Source organism: Chinchilla lanigera, unplaced genomic scaffold, assembly GCF_000276665.1.
Source record: "Chinchilla lanigera isolate Chin_1 unplaced genomic scaffold, ChiLan1.0 scaffold00022, whole genome shotgun sequence".
NCBI classification, from domain to species: Eukaryota; Metazoa; Chordata; class Mammalia; order Rodentia; family Chinchillidae; genus Chinchilla; species Chinchilla lanigera.
In genome coordinates, this window is record NW_004955423.1 from 25760771 (window position 1) to 25784942 (window position 24172).

The 24172-nt window shown below is 49.7% G+C and overlaps 1 protein-coding gene across 3 annotated transcripts in view; it reads right to left on the reverse strand.

The window, feature by feature from the left end:
- The window catches only part of Cachd1 (cache domain containing 1), a 143529-nt gene that overhangs the window by 85375 nt on the left and 33982 nt on the right, over positions 1-24172 (reverse strand). Inside the window, exon 2 of one of the 3 annotated variants that reach the window (XM_013514449.1) lies at positions 21037-21099. The gene's annotated coding sequence lies outside the window, so the exon portion shown is untranslated. Of the gene's footprint in view, positions 1-10973; positions 10997-21036; positions 21100-24172 lie in introns of those variants that run through there. The other 2 variants (XM_013514450.1, XM_013514451.1) reach the window with 2 other exon arrangements.

The following is a 24172-nucleotide window of genomic DNA, read 5'->3' on the forward strand; positions in this document are numbered from 1 at the left end:
CAGAGTGGCCTTTGCGGGCTGCGGCTCAGGGCGCGTGCAGAGAGCGGCCCTGCTGTGTTCCCCCCAGGGTTGGGTCCTAAAAGCCCTGCACGCCGCCCTGTCAGGCTCCGGATGACTCTGTCCCTGCTGTGTCACCCGGGGCCCGAACACCACAGACAGAGCTGAGCCGGGCTGGCAGGGGGCTGCCCCAAACCCGGTCCCCAGAATCCGCAGCGCCCCCTGCTGGGGCGCGCGCACGTCGGGAGCCGGTTCTGCGCGACCAGGACGGGCTGGGCTGCGGTCCGGGCGAGCTTGGCCATTCTGAGCGACACCCGGCTGCTCAGCTGGAGGCGCCACGCCTGAACCATCGGAGCCGAAACGACCCGGCCCCGCGGGCAGTACGCCTGTCTCGGAGCGGTGCCAGGCTCTTCAGAAAACTCTGCCGGCTGCCACGCAAGGTCTAGCCGACAAGGACCCTGCCGCCAGGCTGTCTCATGTCGTGTCACCAGGCAGAGGACGAGCCAAAGCGGCAGGTGGAGGACCGATGTCTGCAAAACTCATGCATCCACCTGCTGGGCTCCGGGGCCCCAAACCTAAGGATACGAGGTACGAGGGCAGGTGAACCTCATGGACCGGGGACCCAGAAAGGGAGAGGCGGGTGGAGGGCTCCTTTCCTTCAATGAATATATTCTGCTCTTATCCTCCTAAAATCATTCTTCGAATTTAGAGAACACGAACTCGTCCCAGATATCACTCAGGTTGGGAGTTTTTATTTTCCTGTATCAGTATCACCTGCATACGCTAACTGTGGCATCAGTTCCATTGAAAAAGGTCTCTAAATGTCAGCTTGAAACCTAGGGAGACAGCAGGGTGAAGGTGGTGTTTTTTCTAAGAGAAGTACACTTCAGGAAGCAGTGGTTTCTTGGAGATTCTCAGCTGTCACGGGGTCATAGGGCGATGGTAACCCCCCGCTCCCTGGGAAGAGGCTGAGGCACAGCAGGCGAGGGGCCCCCAGCCGGGACGCAGTCTCTACACAACCCCCTCCCTCGGCTGTCCGCATCCCAAAGCCCCTCAGCAGCATCCCACCCACACCGGATCTCCTGGAGCCCAGACACCAGAGTCGACCCTGCCAAGCCTGCCTCGCTGACGCAGTGACACACAGACCCTCGCCAGAGGCCGACTCTGGGGCTGCTCCCCAGGCGGGGGACAAGGACTTCTCCACAGAGAGCCACAGGTGGCTTCACAGCCCTCTGCCGAGTCATTAAGAACGTTTTTCTCTCCACAGCCCAGCTTTCATCTCTCCCCTCCTTCATCTCTCCCCTCCGGCCCCCACAGGGCTCCTGAACGCTGATGAGACTGACACTGCCTTGTCATCTTCCGGTCACTTCTGAGGCAGCCAGCAGCCAGCAGCGGTCGGATGATCAGCAGGCAGCGCCGGTCCCCATGGGAACGCATTCCAATTTGTCATCATCGCCAGTGACAGCGCTTCATCACCACATCAGGGACGTTCCTGCCGAAGCTCCTCTCCTGAGACACGCCTGGCTCGTGCGTCCACCCCCGACGTCCCCTTTAAACGCTCTTTTTACCTTAGCTTTACACTTCTGAAGATGGATGACGAGGATGGCCCATGGTCAGAAAAAAAAGGAAAAAAAAACCAAAAAAGGCACAGGACACACTTTATTTATGTCTGCTTCCTAAAAGAGAGGGCTGCAGGGCAGGCTGCCGGCGGGGAGAGCGTGACTTAAAATATGTTACAGTGGTGCGGGGGACAGGCACGGACAGGCCCGGCACCCCAGGGGGCCGGAGAGCCACAGCAGAATTCTTGTTGAATGCAGAGGAGTTCCACATTTGACATTCAGAGACCTTTGGGCCGTGGGAAGAATTTAATGGCGCGGCCCTCCTTCCTTCCACTCCAGCCTCACCGCTCAAGAGCAAACCTCTCGTTTTGTCTTGCGCATTTCAGGGTTTCGTTACTGACACGGATGCGACACAGAACAATTTTGAATGTCTGGTGTCTCCGCACGACATCCCATCATTGATTCCAGAACATTCTCAGTGTTTCCCGTTGGACATAAGAGATGTTCTAAGACCCTGCTATTCCTGTTAGTGGAGGAATCATTTCCAGGTAGGCATGACGATCTCTCTCATTAACTGAGAATCTAGGAAACATGCTGGTCTCCCTTAGCTCGGTTTCCTCATGAGTAAAACTGGAATAATTCACCTGAGTTCACATGATATGTGAACAGACAAAGCCAGTGCGTGGTTGTTATCATTACGCCTGGTGGTGGGGACCAGAAGTCCCGGAGGCTCCACGGTCCTCAGCAATTGAGCTGTGGGTAGAAGGAGAGGAACCAGCGCAGGAAACCGGCACAAGGAGCAGGGGAAGTGATTTTTCTTAGATTAACAGCAAAATGGCACAAGAATTTAGGCTTCGGGGACAAATGAATTCGTTCAACTCCAGTGTTTACTAAGGAGACACTTGATTAATTTCCTTTACACTGAGGGTGATAATATTTGCTTCCTGATTCTGAGAACTGGCTAGGATTTGGTTTGTAAAGTGTCTAACAAAGGGATAGACATGTAAAAAGTACCAAGCATAAATATACATGGGAGGCTGAGGCAGGAGGATCCTGAGTCTTGTGCAAGAGAGGGAGGCCTAGCCTCAACGAACATTTAAAAAGCCCCATGAGGCATCCAGGAAGTGCAGTGGCTGCTGCCTTTGCAGGGCAGTTATGATGCGCTGCTACTGGTGTTATGGCGCTCAGTGACCTGGTTCCCATGCTCTGAATGGAGAATTGGAAGAATGTTCTCTGCTCCCGGACAAAGGTGCAGGGCCCAGGAGCAGGATGCGCGCGTCAATGCCGGGCTGTGAGGGGCACCGAGGTGTGGCAGGTGGGTGACGACCGTCAGCGGCAGCCAGTGCGGGTTTCTCCGGGGACCTCCTCTCTCCTGTCCTGAGGATCTGATCGTGACTTCACCCCGTGTGCACGCTGCGTTCCCAGAGCAGCTTACCCCCAGCCGTGTCCTCTGCACCTCCCATCCACCCTAGGAGGTAGACACGGCCAAGAGCCCTGTCCCATTCTGCCCAGTGCCTTGCCCACGAGCACACCTAGCAAAATCCACGGGGGACCTTATGTGAAATAGGGCCCCGTTCTGGTCCAGTTCCGTTTGCCACCAGAGCCATGCAAAGAACTGTGCTCGGGAACCACGGCACCACTGCTCCTGGGTTCCACTCCTATGTCAGGCTCCGCGCCACCCGCCTTGACGCCTTCTCGGTCCCGTGTCCCACAGTCTCCTAGGACTTGAACCTGCTCCCTGCACGCTGCTTCACACCCTGACGCTGTCCGCTGGGCGGCTCCAACAATAACACAACCAGACCTCGGCGCGGGCGGACGCTCCCCAGGCACCTGGCGCTGTGCATAGCACGCCTGGCGCCTTCGATGTCCACACTGTCCCCAGCTGCACTTTCACCGGCGAGGCAATGGATTCCTTGGCCGAGGTCGCCGCTGAGAAACAGAACAAGGGTCATGTCCTTGCGCGTGAGCCCCGGTGGCGATGAGCAGGGAGAAGAGACCCTGGTGTGGGTCGCTCGATACGCTGGTATCTGCCACACTGGAGAGACGGTCTTGGGGCTGGAAAAGGGCAGAAACCCCCTCTGACTGCTCACATCCGGGTCCGGCCCACGCGAAGCTCCGGGGCCCGTCCAGCTCCATCCTTGAACTGCGTCCGAGGCAGTCCCCGCAGCTCGGGAGCTGGCCTGGTAAATCAAACACCCCAGCTCCAGTATCACACGCTTTCTACTGCAAACCCATAGTATCAGCAAATTAAAGACAGGTAACAGGAGGCAGGGAGATAGAACTTTTGCAAGAGGAGACGGGGCAGGCGATGAGGCCAGGGGCGAGGGAGGGAGGGACTGGGACGCAGCAGCATGCAGAGGGGTCCTGTCCACCCCGCAGCTCCCCACGTGCTCCTCCCTGCTCCACACACACGGACTGCTGACAGCACAAGCTTCACGAGCCCGGGGTTGACGCAGTGCCGGGGGTGGTTTCCCGGTATAGGCAAGGTGCTCGGGGGCTCTTTCCCCGGGCCTTCCGCTGGGCAGGAAGCACAAGGGCCTCTCTGAAGCCCGAGTGCACCGGGACGGTGCTCCTGGACCTCGCAGCCTTGAGACCCGGGAGCCGGTAAGCGTCCACCGGTCACCAATAACCACGAGCAAGCCAGCCCGCCAGCCGGGCTCGGCTCAGCACCGGTACAGCAGCCGGCAACAGACCCAGGCAGCCCGTGTGCTGCACCCACAGCCGCTGGGGCCAGGCGGGCTCTGAGCAGAGCAGAGCCGGCCGTGCAGGCAGTGACACAGGGCAGGCGGGGGCAGGCGAGGGCCAGCAGAGGTCATGAGATGCACGGATGTGTGTGAGGGAACAGCCATTCGGGGAGGGGCAGGCGACAGGCGACCTGCAGGGGGCCGGGAGCATGTGTCACACATGGAGGTCCTGGTCTTGCAGGCGAAACCAGGAGGCGCAAGCTGGTGGGTGGGCCAGGAGCGGAAAGCGTAGAGCGTAGAGCGTAGAGCGTAGAGCGTAGAGCGTAGAGCGTAGAGCGTAGAGCGGAGAGCGGAGAGTGGAGCTTCCCATTACGACCTCGAGAGAGGCCGCCGAGAACCACGCAGGGAGCGTGGAACCTGAAACGAAGGTTGCAGAGCTAAGGGCGAGCCCGGCCCCCAGAGCCTCCGACCACACGCTCGCCAGCAGGGCCGGTCAGCTCAGCAGTGGGCGGGCAGAAGGCAACCACGTGCTCCTGCTGCACATGTCCTTCTCTTGGCCCTGGCCGCGAGTCTATTCAACCCCATCTCTGGGAAGATAACCTGAGATGTGACGTCTGGCTGTAAAGACTTTTACAAACGTCCGTGTGGGAACCCCCCCCCCGCCCAGCGGGGACACCTGACTTGACTTTCCAGTGTGCTACGGCTCTGCCACTTTGGGACTGCAGATGCCCAGCGCTGCTGGCCACTGAGCTCAACTACAGCAGGCTAAGGTCTCCCCTAGCGCGGCCACCGAGGGAGACTCGAGGGCTGGCAGGGTGCGGGGCATTGCAACGCATGGTGGGACACCACACAATGCAGATGCCCTTTAAAACTGCGCAGAGAGAAAGGGTGCAGAGAAAACCCGCATGGCTGTGAGCTCTCGTCCACTGTTGAGGACGGGCCGTAACTCTGCAAGCTCCCAGAGACTGGGGACAGCGGTGACACCCAGGGGAGAAGCACTCTCTCTCCTGGTCCTGCGTGGAGTAATGGGGCCGGCTTTCCCTCCACACAGGGAACCTTCTAGGCTTTGCTTTCTGGGTGCTTGAGCAGCTATAAAACAGCTGCTGAGATGCGGGGGCCTTCACAACGCAGCTGCATAGCTCTTAGGTGCTGATTCCAGGGTAAAAATTGGCGTATTAGAGGCACCAGCTGATGTGGGGGCAAGTGTGTGTGTCTGGGTATACTGGTGATGGAACCCAGGACCTTCTCACGAAGGCACACTCCTAGCCCTTTTATTACGTTGGGACAAGCTCTCTCTAAGTCATCAAGTAGCCAGGCTGGGCTAGAACCTGCAATCCTCCTGCCTCAGCCTCCCAGAGTGCTGGGATCATGGGCATGTGCCACTAGGCCCCGTTTCAGGGGAAGGCTGTTTAGGCCAACAATTACACCACTCCCACACAGCCCTTAGATGAGGTGCGAATGCAGCGCCTGCAAGAAACAGCTCAAAAAGCAATGCTTCCCGTGTGGCTGCAAACCAGAGGAATGAGACACTTGCCTGAACCGCAACAATGTGATTACACCCTTCTCTGAACACCTGTGTGTTCCCTCGCCAGATGCATCTAGTATCGCTCTTGCTCAAGGCGGGGTCTGGAGGGTCTCCTCGTCCCCCAGCGGACGAGAAGGCGGATTGCTGACACAGCCGGCAGGGGCATCTGTGAACTGTCCCCTCAAGCGTCCTAGGACCCACTGCTCACGCCTGGCTTGGCACAGCACGTGACAGGGACCCTCCCCAATGGCTCTGCAGAAGAACCAGCGCGTTTTCTGCAGCACAGAGAAAAAAAATAAAAAGACTAAAGGCTGCTTGCGCAACACCCAGCTGAATGCCCGGAACAGCTATTTCAACAAGATCCCTACCTGCCCGGCCTTCTAAAATTAAAATAGAGCTGTAGCTCTTGGTAACCTTCCAGTTTTATCACGCCACATGTTATTTCATGGGTTCAGAGTTTCAAAGCATTTCTCCAACTCAGGGGCTCCTGATGTTAGCAGCAATTAATTCCTTCAGATCGTTACCGAAGCATTTTCTCCTGCACCACAGAATATATTAGGCACCGAGGGGCCTTGTTCTCTAGTCGTTCAGCAGGCTTTAGGATTCCTCCTGAGCCGAGTTTCTGTCTGAGCCTTCCGCCAGAGCGTTGTTTTATTTTTCTAGCCCATGACTTGCCGTTGTTTTATTTTTCTAGAAGGAGCAGTTCTGCGTGGGGGATGGAATCAGGGTGGCGGCTGAGGGAAGGGCGGGGACATCATCAGCGTTTCCTAATGCTCTGCGTCCACGAGATGCTGGGATTGGTGTAAGATGGGCTCATTTCCGTCTTTAGTGGGATATTCGTGTTTCATGACAAAGTCTTTGTGGCCTTCAAAACGAGGCTTAGTCTCATTCTGTTCCCTCCTAGTTAAATGAAGCTTCAAGTACAAAGGTCAGGCCTGTATTTCTGTAAGGGCCTGCTTCCTGGAGGAAGGCACTGATGTACCCATGTCTTACAGACCTCTGCTGACGGGCAGGTGGCGTGGGGACCTCCCAGCCGGAAATTCCCCGCCCACCTCCCTGCAGGCTGCAGCTGGTCCCCCAGCTGTGCCTGCCTGTACCCCAAATGCACTGCTGTGGAGCAGCACTGGTTTCCTGCTTCCTTCAAACAGCAGGAACATGCGCTACGGCAATCAAGGGAACAGGAGCGTGGACTAGTTAAGGTTTCTGCCAAAACTGCAGCAGCAGCAGCAACAACAACACCCCCCGCTACATACACAGAATGTGACCTATAGCCAGAATCTTCAAGTCTTAACTTCTGGTGTAGGGCAGAAACTGTGGTGCATAAAGAACCTACTTTCTATAGGTGGCGTGGGTGTAAGCACAGAGGGACAGAGGCATATATACCTTCAGTGGGAGAGGGTTGCTTAGCCTGCAGGAGGCCCTGGGTCTAACCCCCAAAACGCTCCGCAAAAAGGAAGTCTACAGACAAATGTACAAATAAGTCAGGAGTGTAAACACACGCACGAGGTAGAGTCTGTGTAAGTAAACAAGGAGAGCATCTGCTGTAAAATGAGCAAGTGAGATGTGTGTGCGAGTGTGTGTGGACAGGATTATCTCAGCTAATCTCACCAGACACACACGCTGGCTAACAATGTACAGCACGCCCCCCTGAACTCGGCTGGTCTATATTTAGAACAGAATTTAAGGCTTCATGTATGCATGTGCATACTCTTTGACTTCCCGATATTCATACAGGGATGCAGGACATAGGCTTCTTGTATATTTCTCTTAGAACACAAACAAGGCAGCGAGATACTTCCAATCCCACACTGTCGTTTCTTGTGCGGGGAGACGCGTAGTGTCAGGACTTTTCTGGCCACCTCGTTTCTTCCCTAGGATGCCAGGTGCTCAGGACTCCTGCCGACTTCTTGTGGGGAAGGTCTGGGAGCCTCCGAGGAAACTGTGCTCACGAGAGCTCTGCCAGCCGCAGTGCCACGCTCAGAAGGCCCGATCACTTCCGACTCGTGGAGTGCGATGGACAGGACGCTCCTGCGTTACACTCTAATCCCACCTACCAGCCCGACAGCTGCAGCATTTCATTCACCCAATTAGCCAAGAGCTCTTCTCTAGGGGGTACTTAAAAACGAAACCCCAACAGCGCAATAGAAATTCCACAATGACAGAAAATATAACCAACCATCTTAGGCTTGTGTTAATAATGGAACCGTGATGAATGGTTAAGAAAGACAAAAGAATCCTCACGGACCTCATTCATTTTTACATCTTGTTTACGTTCCTGCAGGATGACCTATTAGTAACATATCGGCCTCCTCCGAAGGCCCCAGTCCATCCTGGTAATTTATGAGAGCACAAGAGCTGTGGCTAACGGTAGGGAAGGCCCACCACAGTGGTGTCATGCCTGCAGAGCGAGCATTTAAACTCCATCTCTTCCTCATTTATCGGCTAAGTTTTCATCACAGTACTTGCAGTGTTTGGACACGTTATTTATCTTACATCCGCTGATGTGTAAGACTCTCAGGAGAGAATAAAGCACCTTTCTTCAGAAAATTGACAACACAAAGGAATCTGCAGCGGAGAAAACTTACGCAAAGCCACCAGTATGAGGTTTCCTGGAACACCTCGAGGAGCGTGGGTTTCAGACATGGGCCACTCTGGTTCAAATCCTGGCCTGACCACCTCACTCAAGTATGATACGAGGAAACTGCTTAATTTTTTTTTGAGCCTTAACTTCTTCAACTCTAAAATAAGGGGAGGAATTGTATCTGTATCACAAGGTCATGTTAGAAATTTAATGAGGTAACTTGTACGAAGTAGTGTTTATTAAAGGAACGCTATCAGGCCAGTGTCATCTTTTCCAACATGCCACCAACGTACTGATGTAATCCTTGTATCCATTTGCCATTTATTAGGACTCTAGAAAAACATGTATAAGTTGAACATGACCAGAAGCACTGCCACAGGAGATGGATCCACAGTCCATGCAGACCACCATCTTGTCACCCATGAAATTAATCAAGAAAAGAGGTCCCACCGGGGGCATCTCCGTCCATGGGGGGACCACCCCGAAGTACTGCGTGTATAACAAATGTCTCCGGTTGATAAGTCCTTGACAAATGTTTCCAGAACTCACCACCTGCCCACCACTTACAGAGCTATGCTCAGCATCTGCCTCCTCAAAGGAAGCGCGGCCTGCCTCATCCACCCACCCCAGCAGCTATGAACTCTGCAGAGCGAATTCATTATTCTGACCCGGTCACTGCATTACACTCCTGCGTTACTCAAGAGTTAGCCTCCAGCAGAAGAAACTTTCCAGAAGAGACTTTTGTCTGCAGGAGAGGTAACACCACACATCTACTCTGCAATAAAAATATCTGATATTTTCTTGTCTTCCAAACTTTAAGGGATATCCAGTAATCACAAAATTTTTGCACTATTGAAGAGGCAAATTCAAATAGTCAACTCTGCATGATTTAGGGGGAGGGAGTGCAACTGTTCATAAACATTTCCTTTTGTCTTAAGTAACAGATCATTTTAAAAGCTCCATATTAAACCCCAATATTTGAAAGGAGTTAAGTAAACTTCTGGAAGAAGAAGAGGACACAGCCTCGGCCCCCTGTGTTCCTCAACAGTGATTTGGAGGACCAACCCCAGGCCTGGGGAGCAACATTTGAAAAACACACTGCGACACAGACTCTAAATACACCTCAACTTAAAATCGGGTTCTCTGATCTCTTACTTGAGGGAAGGAAATTTCTTTACGAATTCTGCAGCGTTGTTTTTGAGGATTAATTCAAGCAGCAAGTGTTTGCTGAGCACCTACTATATACTACAGGGAGATGCCATTAACTGATGGGGGCTCAGAGAAGAACACAACGGATGAAAGCCCTGGCTCTGTGGCGCTTCTGTGCAGTTGGGGAAGACACACAACGTAGACTGGAGACACATACGTGAGCCCTGGTGATAGAAGGAGATAAAACAGAGGAGCTGGGAGGAGGCAAAGAGGGACATAGCAAAGGAATTCACAAACGCGTGGCCAACCGGCCTCACTGCAGGTATCGCTTGGGCCAGCGGAGCAGGCCACGCACCTGGGTAAGTGGGAAAAGACGGAATGCAGTGCTTACTTAATAATTATGTTCAACAGATGACGCTCATTACGATCCCCACCAGGACGGCAGGGACAAAGGAAACACGACCAGCGTCACAAGTCCTGTCCACACTTTCCACTCCTACAGGGCCCTGAGTCATTTATAACCCTGGCTTCTCCGCGGCAGAGCTGCTGCATGTGGAAAACGAGACAGACAACACCCGCAACGCCGCGAGGAGGGTGAAATAAAAAATGTATCTGTGGCAGTACAAATAAATCAATGAAAACTGCAAACACTATAAAAACGATCGCTCTTCCTGAGAGTCCGTCTCTCTTCCCAACAGGTCACCATCCACTTTCTGCACTCAGGCGGCCCAGGAAAGTCAGAGCTAAAGCAGACAAGGCCGATGGCCGATCAAGAAGCCCAGCACTAAGCAGGCAAACGCGCAGGGCTGGACTCCACCGAATGCCATCTGTCTGCTCGCCCTGGTTGGTTCATTACCAGTTCCCCAGCTGGGCAGCTCCGGTACCCCGCAAGCTTTCCTTTGCTTTCTTACAGATAGAGCGCCTTTCATTCACTCATTCAACAAACATTTAGTGAATGCTTACAAAAAACAGAGGCAAAAGTGGATGTGGGGAAAGGGCGTGAACTGAACCAGGAGCCAGTCTGAACAAACCCCCAGGGGGACGCACGGAGCCAAGGCTGGGGAAAGGAGGAAGAATGGAATCCGGCCACCCCACCCCGGGATCCTCGGGTCCGGACAAGCCTGAGCCCTGCGCACACCACGCTAGGCAACTGTAAACAAACCGGAGCCCGCGGGCTGCCTCTTACTTGGCAGCGCAGCCCCACTACGAGTCCAGAAGCCGCAAACAGGAATGCTGAGGTGCAAGCCATTTCCAGCCATTTCCAACCAACATTTGTCAAACGCTGCCCAGCGCCGGGCACCAGGGCCAGAAGGCGAAGGCGAGAGAGCCCAGAGCTCAGCATGTGCGCACCTCTCCCGCTCGTGTCTGTCCCTCTCCTTCCTGTGGGGCCAGCGCAGTCCCCAGCACCCACCTTCCCCGCGGGGCAGACTTCCCGGGGGCAGAAACACAGACGTGACAGAAAGCAGAGAAACACAAACCCCGCGTCCGGCTTCCCGTCCCGCAGCTGGGAAAGCTCCGCCAGCCCCTTCCTGGGCTCTTCTAATCTTTCTCTCTTGGAGACTATCCTTCCACGTTTGCCAGCCCCTCCCTCTGGGCCCTCCCCACGAGAATTCACACAACAGAACGAGAACAGGCCATCTCCTCTTCCCTGTGACCCGCTGAAGGCACAATCGCCCTTTTGTATTCTGGAGACGAAATACTGAACGTCCACTCTCTGCCACCTGCGTGGTCTTCTGAACTACTCTGCGAGATCGGTTATTTTCTCTGTCTTATAAACACACTGACGCGGACACTGCAGGTTGGATACTCTGTCAAAAACCAAACAGTAAACGACTGAGCCTTCCCCGGACCTCACGCTTTCCATCTCAAGAGACAAGGGTCTCCAGTTCTCCAGCCCAAATCCACCCCAACAGGAGGAAGTGTCAAGTCTCCGAGACGCTACAGCTCTGAAACATGACACTAGCGGCGAAGGACTGTTTACACCTTAACACACGAGGCGCCGAAGGCTGACCCTCAAGTCTAAGAGAGAAGAGGCCGCCTGGCATCAGGCTACACCTGAGCTGCTCCCCGCCACGGCACCTCCGAGTAACAAGGGACTAACTTTGAGCAAAGTCTATATCTACACCCCGCTTGTGGGTGGCACCTACTTCACTGCTTCTACCCCGCCTTTATGACAAGCCCTGAGGTTATACTTGGGTAAAAGAGCAATCTGGAGTGGTAACATTTGCTAAATATCATTTTCTTAGAAAAGCATAAGCTTCTTTTGTATTATGTACCAGTGGTTAGCAATTTGGAGATCAACCAAGTTAACTGCTTGCTAAAACAAAGAAATAGCTGGGCAGGGTGTTGCATGCCTGTAGGAGGCTGAGGCAGGAGAATCACCATGAGTTCAAGGCAGGCCTGGGCTACACAGTGAGTTCAAAGCCATCCTGAACTACATAGTGAGACCATTTCAAAAAAACCTAAATAAATAAAAAAAGTTAAAACAAAGAAAAATATTCCTGAAATGAATATAACAAAATCTAAAAGCTTTTCAAAATAGCAAGATACAGCCCAAACTTTCTGGCATATCAAAGCAAAGTATCATCAATTCTTGAGCAAAATAAATCAACACAGATAAATGCCAAAATATTTTTAGACACTGGAATCAGCAGGCAGGGTTCTAAAGCAGCTATTATAACTACATTCAAGGATAGCAAGGAAACTATGCTTGCAATGCATGAAAAGAGAAAAATAGCAGAGGAATATATTAAAAAACAAACGGAAACCTCACGGCTGAAAAGTACGTATCTGAAGACATTAACAGCAGAACAGAGATTATGAGGAGGACATGTAAAGATTGATCAGCAAAAGTTAACCTGACAATCAGAAAAAAAAAAAAGAGAGAGAGAGAGAAAACAAGAAACAGGAAGTGGCACTGTCTTGGGAACGTCTTGTAAGTATCAAAATATCTAACCTAAATGCAATCGGTGGTCAGGAAGGAACAGAGAATGATGTCGAAAGACACCTGAAGGGTAAGCCCTACATCTGATATAAGGCAATGTACAAATTAAGAAAGCTCAAAAAATAACATGTAGAATAAACATGAAGCTTGTTCTGTCTAGGCAGAGTCTTGGTTACAAAGAAAAAAGTTTTTTTTTTTTAAGAGAAAACATGAATAGCGACATTTTCTGAGCGCACAGAATTCTGAGATAGCAAGATAAGTCCTCACTGGGTATCACGCTACAAAGAAATATTAAAGGAAGAATTCTGGGCTCATCCCAAAGTGCTACCTTCAGAAAGAAAGGAAGGACACCATGCCTGGTGAGTGTGCAAGAACCTACAATAATTTTTCTCCTACCTTCTGTAAGTATGGCCATCTACGGCACAGGCTCTAACACCACTGTATGCAGTTTGTAACGCGCGCAGATTGAACAGATGGGATGTTCTAGGGCAGTGGTGATGACCTCCTGGAGCCCTCAATGATGACGAACAGACCATGCGGCATGAGCAGTCTAGTGTCCAGGACCGTGTGGGGGTTGGGCCTGCGCCAGTGGTAGATTTAATAAGACAGTGGCAGAAGAGTAACTCCAACTACACTCTAATGGATTAGGAATATGCACTGTAATTTTTAGGAAATATATTTCAAAATATGCAAATATTGTGGCTTAAAGGCAAAACTGTATTAACATAAATTTTTTCAACTTAAAAGATCCAGGGCTGGGGATGCAGCTCGGGCAGAGTGTTTGCCTAGCATATGCAAGGCCCTGGGTTCAATTCCTAGTATGATAAAAACCAAACCAAACCAAAAACCAGTTAGGGATGGAGGAACTAAGGGATAAAAGCAGATGGAAAATGGAAATAAAATTTGGTTGACTCAAATCCAACAATATCAACCATAAACTACATGTTAATCGATTAAGTATTCCCCACCAACAATTAAAAGGCAAATATTTTCAGACTAGATTTTTCAAGAAAGCCTCACCATACATATGCTGCTTGTAAGATATGTTTGGTCTTTTTGATACAGGGTCTCACTATGTAGCCCAGGCTGGCCTCAGTTCACGACAATCCTCCTGCCCTAGCCTCCTGGGCGCTGGGATTACAGGCGTGTACCACACCCACTAAGGAATGCATTTTTGAGATGTCAAAAGTAAATACTTGTGCGAAGGTGCCACTCAGTGAGTATAGGCAGGCTGCAGTTGCTACAGTATCACCAGGTAAACACTTCAAGGTCCCAGCATGATTACAAGATAATCTCATCTCATAACACCACAGTCTACAAGCCCCTGGGAAGACGCGACAGGCTTTAATGTGTGTGTGCCCAGCACAGAAGCAGTAAGTCATGCCAGGCAAAATTATGACAAAGGCAAAAGCATGCAAGTCACAATCACCAATGAAGACTTTGGCATATTCAGTAAAAAACAGAATTAGAAACAATATAAAAAGCCGCACAAACAAGTTATTTAAACACACCAACAACCAAGATCATCATGTGAAACCCTAGCCTCAATAAATAAAAAAGACCAAAGTCAAGCAAATTATACTCTCTGAGCACAAGAGAATTAAGCTAGAAATCAATAGTTGAACAGATTCCAAATGTTTGGAATGAACACACTCCAAAATAATCTCTGAGTCAAAGAAGAGATTACAAGGGAAATTAGAAAGATTTAGAAGTGAATGAGATCCCAGCACTTGGGAGGCTGAGGCAGGAGGATGGATGTGAGTTTGAGGCCAACCTGGGCTACATAATAAGACCCTGTCTCCAAAAAAAAGTAAATGAAACTGGGCGTGGTGATGCATGCCTGTGATCCCAGCACTTGGGAGGCTGAGGTAGGAGGATCGTTTTGAGTTTGAGGCCAGCCTGGGCTACAAAGTGAGTTCAAGACCAGCCTGAACTGCAAAGTGAGACCCTGTCTCAAAAAGACCAAAAAGAAAAAAAGTAAATGAGAATAAAAATACATCAAACAGGGTAGGATGTAACGAAGTAACTAAACTAGTGCCTGCAGGAACATTAATAGCTTTAAATGTTATTTACTGAGTATAGCTTTAAATGCTCCCATTTGCAAGAAGGGACAGACTTAGTGACCTAAGGCTCCATCTTACAGAGTAGAAAACAAAGCTGATCTAAAGGAAAATAATAAAGATCACAAGTCCCTGAAACAGAACACACACAAGAGAAAACTGAGGAAGCCAATCCCACTTTCTGAAGAACGAGTGGCCACTAGTACGTGTTCTGCTTTCCTCTCTCCGTCTCACGCTCTGGATAGCATAAAGTTGATGCACTTTACCGCTCCTGCCAGTTAACAGGCCAGCATTTCATTTTACTGATTTATTGATTTGACTGATTGGTGCTGTTGTTCTTCTCCTACTAAAAAGATAGTAAGAATATTATAAACGTATGGATGCCAACAAATGTGACAACTTAAACAAAAGGGACACACTTCTTGGGGTAAAAAATGAACACACCAAAATCGACACATGATGAAATGAAAAAATGTTTAAAATAAATAAGCAAACAAAAAGCTACCACCCCCATAAAAGCAAAACCCCACCAGTGTAAATTCATTTTCACAGGTGACCAAAAACCCCTGTCCAAAGAAAACCCCAGACCCAGATGTTTCTCTGGTGAGCTCTATCAAATGTCTAAGGAAGAAAACACCAGTCTTGTATCTGGACGGTCTGGAGGGGAGGACTGCCAGGAAAACCCTGGAACAAATGCCAGGGCGCAAATTAAACGGTTCCCACAGCACATTTGTCTGTTTCAAAGGAATTCTGAAGTCCTCCAAAGTTTCTGAAATGTTACTTATGAAAATATATTTGCACTTATTTGAGTCAATTATCAAACAATCACTAGAGAACTTGAGAAAAAGGCAAAGCAAACCTTTGTAGATACCTATTTTATTAGGTAGATGCCCCAACAACACTTCAGATACACCAGGCTTTATAAAACTCACTAGGCCTCGTCAGTCAGTCCCACCTGACTCTTATACCACTCTCACGCGCGGCCACCACATCCACTTCCCATGGGCAGCACTGCTGCCCCTGGGATTCACGCAGGAAGGACAGGCAGGCGGATGTCCAGAGTCACACTGTCTGAATTCAAACGCTGGCACCACCACTTCCCATGCGGGATCTGTGACGCTTAACCCCGCTATGGAACAGCTGCCGCTGTTGTTCACGACTAGGCTATGATGAAAAGGATCAAGACCCAAGTAGACAGAAAGACATTAACAGAGGACCGGCACAGGTGGCGAATTCAGAGACAGCGTTCTGTTTAACGCCAGGGAGGGGACCTCTTAAGGAAAGGTAAGCGTGTACACACGGGAACAAACAGGTCCACAAGCGTGCCCACGCACACCGCCCGCACGGAGCCTGTGCTGCTCACTGGCAGCCTGCTGGAATTTCCAGGGCCCTCTCTTTCCGCGTCAATGTGTCAGAGTGCGTGTGACTCACACGTAAGGGGCCCTGATGCGTGCTCCTGAAATAGCGCAAAGAGCCTGGGCCTAGCGTCTGGGGGACCTGGGCCTGGGATCTGGTGGACCTGGGCCCAGCCTTAGCCCTCAGCACTCAGCTCCCCTCCTTGGCTGGTGGGAACCTCACCTGCAAAGGAGAAAAAGGGCCCAGAAGGGCTCTCTGAAGCCAAGGCCAGCTTCGCTGTTCTCCTCCTCTCCTCTCCGCAGGGTGTGCAGGGACGCTGGGGTGCTCTGCCTGGGGGGGCCAGCAGGGGAGCAGCCTTTGCTTTTCCTCCTGTGTTTTATGAGCCCACATGTGCGGTGCATGCCGACTCACTCCTCGTGGGGGTGGGTGCTCGGCCACAGCACATCTGGATTCTTTTTACGTCCCCTCCCCTCCGCCCTCCTTGCGTCGAGAGTGAATGCCAGAGTCTAAGGTGGCTTTGACGCCTTTGGTGAGCCTGTCCAGCACCCCAACAAACTCTGTCTCCTTTTGTTTGTGTTTTAGGGGACAGGTTTTGTTGCCTCCTCGGCTTGCTTGAAAATTTCTCTTGACTCAGATTCAATTTCATTTAATGCCCTGGCAAACAGACAGCTTAATTTCTCCCAGTGTTCCCAACAGGAATGTGTGCACGGGGTTTTTATTTTTCTGAGGTTGTCGCCATCACTTTTTTGGCATCTAGACGACATATGGTGAATCAAAGCTTTAAAATACGTCATTGTTAGGCAATTTAGACCCAAACTCTGAGAGCTCATCTAAAAGAAAGAATGGGTAAAAGAAAGGAGAGAGAATACCATGGGGAGTCATGCGGTGAAAGTGAAGAATCACAAAACGTGTTTTATTGGTGTTAATGACTTTGTTTTGTTAACCAGAGACACCAGCAACACATGAGGCTTCCTGCCGAGTCACACAGGACACACAAGGAAGACTCGGCGCTCAGACTTGATCATTAAGGGGGAGGACCGGAACGTGTGAGGCTGTAGTTCTCCTGAGCCCGGAACAGTAACGATGGATGAGTCCTGTCAGTATTCGAGAAAGAATAAAATATACAAAAAAAATTAAGAAAACCCCAACAACAACAAAATCAACCACCCACGCTTAAAGAGTGGCTCCATTTTACCTGAAGACTGTGAGCACCTGGGTTAATAATCTGTTTGAATATAGAACCTCTTTCGAGCTCCTGGAGCACAGCCCACAAGCAAGTTATGATTCTTCCAAAACTAAGAGGACGGGGGCCATGGGGGAAGGAATCACAGCGAGGGACACTGCGTCCTTGAGCAAAGCGAGAGGAATGAGGGAATCTGGGGCACAGCCAGGGACGAGCCCTGCTTTCATCCTGAGAAGGTGGCACAAGTTGGACAAACTGGGCTTCCGCTGCGGGGACCTTACAGGACACAGGGACAGCAAAACAGCTCGGGCTTGGCTGGCACGGGTAATGCCGCACTGTACACGGAGGGGCAGCATCGTCACCCAGCCAGACGCGGAAACCTGCCCTGTGCGAGCAGTCAGAAGATCGTGTGGCGCGGGCACAAGATACAGGGACCAGGGGAACCGAGCCAGACTTGGCAGATGTGGAACTGGGCTAGGGATGGAGAACATGGACAAACGAGGAAAGGTGGGTCGTGCAGCAGATGGTGGCAGAACATTTGGGAACTGTACAGAAAAGACGTGAAACAGAAGCACTGCTTCACATCTGACACCAAAATCCACTCCTGGTCTTCAGTGAGAACATTAAGTTTTAGGAGACAAATGAAAGGATATCTTTGTATCTTTGAGTAGAAATGAATTTCCTGAGCAGATTTCTGCTAAAAGCAGAAATCAAAAGGTTTTCGGCACTTTCCTCCAATTAAAACTTCAATTCTGCGAAACTAGCATAAAGGGAAAGGGGTCCACATCTGGGAGAGCACATTTATAAAACATGAATCTACAAGACAATGTCATAGGGTCACCTCCAGCCACATGTGGCTCTTTTCATTAAAATCAAGTAAAACAAGATTTAATTACTTTAGACACATTTCAGGCAAGCAGGAGTCACCAGAGGCCACAGCCACTCTACCGGACGTCACCGATACCGAGCGCTTGCATCCGCACCAAAAGCTCCATGGGTACCGCCGATCTAGACCATGGACCATATTGCTAAAATAGGCAACTCGATTACAAATGTCAACGGGGTGTCAAAAGACATTTAACAGAACAATGAAACAAACCTTCACCAAGATGTACTACAAACAGCCAAAGTCATTTCAATCCCATCAGGAATCAGAACAAAACAAACTTAACTCCTCAGACCCACTTTAGACTCTCGACTCAGCAAGACTGGAAGGGAAACCCGGGCGTGGTGGTGCGCACCTGCAGTGCCAGCTATTCGGGCTGAGGCAGGAGCTGAAGTTCAACCTGGACATCAGAGCACAGTCCCACGTCAAGGAAGAAATCAGAGTGTGCTGACTACTGAAGAAGACAGATCAGCAAATCTCGGGAGAGCATCTATCTAGTCATGTTAAAGGCTGGGAGCCAGAGATCCTACCGCAGAGAAGAGACTGTCCACCTGGGCTAACCATCGTCCCAGCTTCGACACACACATGCAACACACACCATCCTTCCTGCACTGAGCAGGAGGCCAGCGATAGTAACGTTCTACTGTGAAAGCCAGACACAGTGGTGCTCGCCTGTTATCCCAGCACTGAGGGAGGCTGAGGCAGGAGGATTACAAATGTGAGTCTCACCCGGGCAACTTGGTAAGACCCTGTCTCAAACTAAGAATAAATCTGGGGAATAAATACACATAAAATAAACTGATACATTAAAAAATGCAAGAGAACGGCTAGCGAAAATCAGAATAAGGTTAAGTCTGGGAGAAGCAGGGCAACCCCCCCTCTTCCGCTTGACTGTGTCTGGTGATATTAAGTCTTTAGCTGATGACAGGGTGAGATGTCCATTTTAATGTACCTTTGTATTCCATACTTACATGTTTTGTGCATCTCTCTGCATTCTGATACGTTTCACAATTTTTTAAAAAGCCCGTTTCGTTACTTCCTAGTATTTCTTTGTTTTGTTTTCTTGACCTCAGTCTTATTATGTGCAGTTTTAAAGTAAACTCTGTCAAATTAAAAACGCAGGCAACATACATTTATTTGAGTCAAACTGATTTCAAAAACCAGCTCCCTCAGCAGTCCTGAGACCCTCTGGGCCTTGGTTTTGGTTCCCTCATCCCCGGGAGGACCGTCTCTTTCCGTACTGGACAAACATCACCACGATAGACACAGAAATGGCTTCGCTCCGGGCTTGACTGACAGCTTCAATTTTAAGCAATTATTATTTAATTTTTTAAAAGTTTGGAACTTCAGGCTTCCTAAGCAGGCAAGTAAGGCAGACAGAGGAAACAAAACAGCTTTCACACTTAAAAGCAGCTCCAGGAAGAAGGCACACTGTATCTGTGACTTCAAGGAAAGAGGCAAAGCTGATAGCCCTGGATCGGTTTCTTTCAAATGTTATCAAATGGCCTCTGGTCGCCTAAGAAGTCTCCTCAACTATGCTTTGCACAGAACTCTTCTTCCATCAACACTCCTGATTTAATGACCCTAAAGTGCTTGCTAGCTTCCTGGAATAAAAACAAGTCAGGAATTATGAAGCTCAGACTTGGAGCAGAAAACCACATTGTACTCACCACAATTTCAAGTCATTAGTTTAGAAGAAAAATATAAAGCTAAGCAAAACAGCATGCAGAGGACTACTTTAAATTTAACCTGCAGAAGCCAATAGAAATGTCAATGTCTATAAACAGGAAATGCTGAGCTTCAAGATTAAGCCACAATAATTTATTATAAATAAATATTCTATAAATAACTTCACCCTCCTGACGCTTGCAAAGCGTTTCCTTCTTGTGTAGCACCACTTAAGAGCCAATTAAACTCAAGCTGTTCTCCATGAGTAAAGTAAGGGCACGAACTGAGAGAGTTTAAGCTGTACATTTTCCTATAACCGTCTTTGTTTTGCGGACGCGAGCTGCTACAGTCTGCTTCTTAGCTTGGTTCCGTTCTGTTTTGTTTTCTCACTTAAGTTTCAGACCTGGCTTCAAGTTACCGGCTGACGGTCACATTCGGTAATGAAGTTGGTGGATTAGCTGAAATTAAAACCGACTCCTTTTTACCACGCTTGTTTTCAAGCCCACATCAATTATTTATGGCCCAGCTCACCGACACTGTGCTTTAATTTAGGAGGCCGTCTATTTGAAGCCTGCTATAAATAAAGTAAATAGAATCTGGCCTCAAAACTGCTCCACTCCACACAGCTCTGAGAGGAGACGAAGAGGGAAGGAGCAAGGGGAGAATAGAAGAAAAGAAGAGCGGAAGAGAGCAGAGAAGCCAGCAACCATGGAGGCGCCTCCAGGCCAGAGGCGTCCACACAAATGACTTCATTTTACTCTCGGTTAATGGGACACTGCTTGCTTCTTACAACCTCCCAGGGCAGATGTTATGAGGCCCTCACTCAAGACGGGGAAACGGCCATCCTCTTTTGGGGATACACATCTGTAAACCCAGCTACTCAGACAGCTGAGGTAGGAGCAGCACAAGTTCAAGGCCACCCTGGGCAACTTGCTGAGATTCTGTTTTCAAAATAAAAGAAAAAGAGCTCAGGGGCAGAACCTTTGTCTAGCATACGCAGGGCCCTGGTTCAATTATCAGGACCAAAAAAGACACAGGAAAGGAAAAGGGCTGGACAACTGCAACTGCACAGGGGTAAGCTGTTTACCAGGGTCACAGAGCAAAGGGGAAACAGTGAGACAGCTTTCAAATAGGCCTGGGCTACCTTTGGTGAAATAATTTTCAACATTTTTAGCTTTAGGATGTTTAGGGATTTCAAAACAAAAAGGAATTAAACATTCTCAAGATATATATCACGACCAGCAGAAAAACATCCATGTAATTATCTCAAGGCTTCTGAGAACTGCAAGAGTAAGAGCGTTGCCGTTAGGGACAAAATGTAGCTGAAGGTATTGAAAAACAGCACAGAAGGTGTCCAGCTGAGGCCAGGGGACAGGAGGAAGCCCCATGGGGCCCAGACGAAGCCTGCGATCTCAAGGCTCCACGGCGGATCCTGGCTTCTTACCTGTTGAACTTCGCTCTCTCCGTTGGAGACTTTCTCCGTGTAAACAAAGGAGTTGAATATCCGCTACAAGGAAAAGAGAATGGACAAATGTTAGATTTCCCAAACCAGACAGTCATTTCCTATATTTGTGAGGGAATACTTTGTTGGATAAAACACAAATAGAATCAAGTAGAAAAAATTTAATTAAAGTACAGTGATTTTACAGAAACCCAAATATCATCAACCAGAGTCAACCACACTTATATAAGCACTACCCAGGCGCTTCTGCAGTGAAATAAACCAGATGTTACACTACGTTTTTCATTTTCAGAAATACATTTAATTATAGATTTCCAGAGCCCATGCTATTTTATCCAACTGGTGTAATCTGACGAAGTTGTGCTTCTCATTTAAATCCTGTACTCCCTGCATGCTGTTTAGACAGTAAAATCTAATGCAATGCAGCTCTTTGAAAGGGTTCTTTCATACTCTCTCGAGTTCCTCTGCAGCCAGGACCTACCCAGTGTTACTCATCACCTGTCACTCGAGCCAGGTCCCTCAGGAGCTGGCGTGACGGGGCTCGCAGGTGTGGGAGGCCTGAAGGGGATCCGTTCCCAATGGGCCAAGGGTGGCACCCAGCACCCACCTCCTCCCTGGGCTCTGCCTACCTCACCCTTCCTCACCTATCCTGCATGAGCAATCCCAAGAGGTGAGCACGGGACAGAGGAAAAGGTGAGACTCCAAGGGATGACTCTCTTAGGGGAGGAGCAGCCTCATCATTTACCTTCAAGCCTTCAGGCGCCCACTGAACTCCAAGATGGGGAAGGAGTCAGACCGGGAGACAAAACCAGAAGATCATTCATGTGGTGCACAGATCAATGGCACCCGAGTACAGGGCTCTACTCCAGAGCTCTCAGGGTTGTCTTGTCATCAAGGGACATCGGGATTCTGCATCCTGAAACGTCTCATTTCGGAAGAGGATTGTGAACCCACACATGTGCATTGTTATGGCTCTGAGTCCCAGGTCTCGAGTGGCCAGGCCAAGATCATTACCAGCCCTGCTTTTCAAAACTGCTCAGCACCGGGGGCTGGGGATTTAGCTCAGCGGCACAGCGCCTGCCTGGCAAGCGCAAGATCGTGAGTTCGATTCCCAGTATCGGAAAAAAACCAAAACGAAAACGAAAACCAAAAAAAAAACCTGCTCAGTACCAAGTAGGTTTTTATTCAACATTAACATGATTCCTACAATGACTCCACATCTTGATGACTGCAGTCAATTGCTTGCTCTGTTTTAGCAGTGACAGCCCCGTGGACATGCCCCTGGTCCGACCCAGGGAGGTGACAAAGACGCCAGCGCTGCCCCTGGCCCACTGCACTCCAGCCAAAGCCTTGAAGGTCAGATCAGATACTTCCTTCTCCTTATGTTAAGAGAGAGGTGAATTCCTCGGAAGGAATAAAGAGCTCGTGCCAGGGAAGGACGGCTCAGGAGGCTGCTTCAATTCCTACTTGACTTATTATCTTAACAGTAATGATGGCTAATAGTTTTATGTAGACTATTTTATGGGCTGTAAACACTTTTACAACCTCTACACCTAATAAATGTGGATGAATAAAAGAAAAATTTAAATGTGATCTAGACATTCTCAATGTGAGGATGGCGATTCTATAGAAGTGAAGGGTGGCCTGGTAGGGCCATAGTTTGAGCTGTCACTAACAGTTTTGCAGAGCCCTCTCCATCCCTGTACTGGGGGTGTCTGGGGGTGTTACAGCTTTGGCTACCACCTGGCGCGAGGCAAAAGGTCAGTCTCATGCTTGCACACGAGACCTCAAGATCAGCTGAATTCCCACTGCGTGTAGGTCAAGGGACTGGAATCACCTTTCATAACTTGGGGCCTGCAGAGCTCAGCCTGTGAACATTCAGTACTTTTACAGCTCACAATTTCAGAAGAATCATTGCATTTGATCCTCCCGACAACCATTTGTGGTAAGCAGGGAAGGGATGCGAAACCGCATTTTATAGCTTCAAAACCTTGAGCCCAAAACTTAGAAAACATATTTCAGGTCAAAAATTGAAATTTGAGGCCGGAACCTAGGTCCTGAGTTAAAAACAGGCAATGCTTTTAGCTGAACTATTGAATTTATTTGCATTGCCTTTTTGTTCTAGAGCGCTTAGGAATTCTAATACCTGTATGTAAAAAATATTTTTAAAAACTTGAAAAAGAAGATTTGGGCTTTTTCTATTTTAAACAAGGTACTATGTCAGGAGCAATTCAAGAGTCCAAGCGCAGGTTTTATTTTTATACTTTCTATTGCTATGTGAAATTATAGAAAGAAAAAAAAAAAACACAACACTAGAGGTTGTTTTTGGGGAGGAAGGTCATGTGAAAGCCAGGAACTCAAAATTATGGAACCTTGCTGACATTTTGGTGACCTTGAAGTAAAGACTTTCTTGGATATTAGAAGACTTGAAGGATGGAAATGGAAAAGTTCTCTTACAATGTGAAAATGAGGGGCAATCCTGACAGGTGGGACCCTTCGGTTCCCTCCCGTGGGGACACAGGAGCTGCATTTCAGCCAGGAGAAAAGGTGTCATCCAGCCCAGGGTTCCAAACACACCAATGCAATTTAATCAGATCTGCCCTTTGGACATCCCTGGCTTTTATTTCCTGAGCACGACCTCCCCACCTGCTCCCCACAAGAGCATGTCCAGTTCAAACTGATGGTTCAGTCAGTGCTGGTGTCTCCTGCCTGCACTCGGCTGAGAAGGGGTGGAGGACACTCCGTGTGTGTGTGTGTGTGTGTGTGTGTGAGACCCCTGTTCCCTCACCTCCCTCTGCCCTCCATGATTTACCCTTCCGACCCCATCTCTCCATCTGTCTAACCAAGCCTGCACAGAGCCACAAAAGGACTTCATTCCAGTCAGCCTCCCCTCCATGCCTCCCACACCTCTACCAGGGTTCCCGCCAGGGTTCAAGGCCCCTCGTGCAGACAGCACCTCAAGCAGACAGCTCTGCGAGGAAACGAGGTTACACTGGCCCCACCCCTAATCTTTGCTAAGAAAATGCGGGCTGACTTTTGACTCAAAGTGTCTCTGCCACACGCCCAGGGGCCACCAGTGGTTCCCTGGGTCTCCATGCCGCTTCCAGTCTGACAGAAT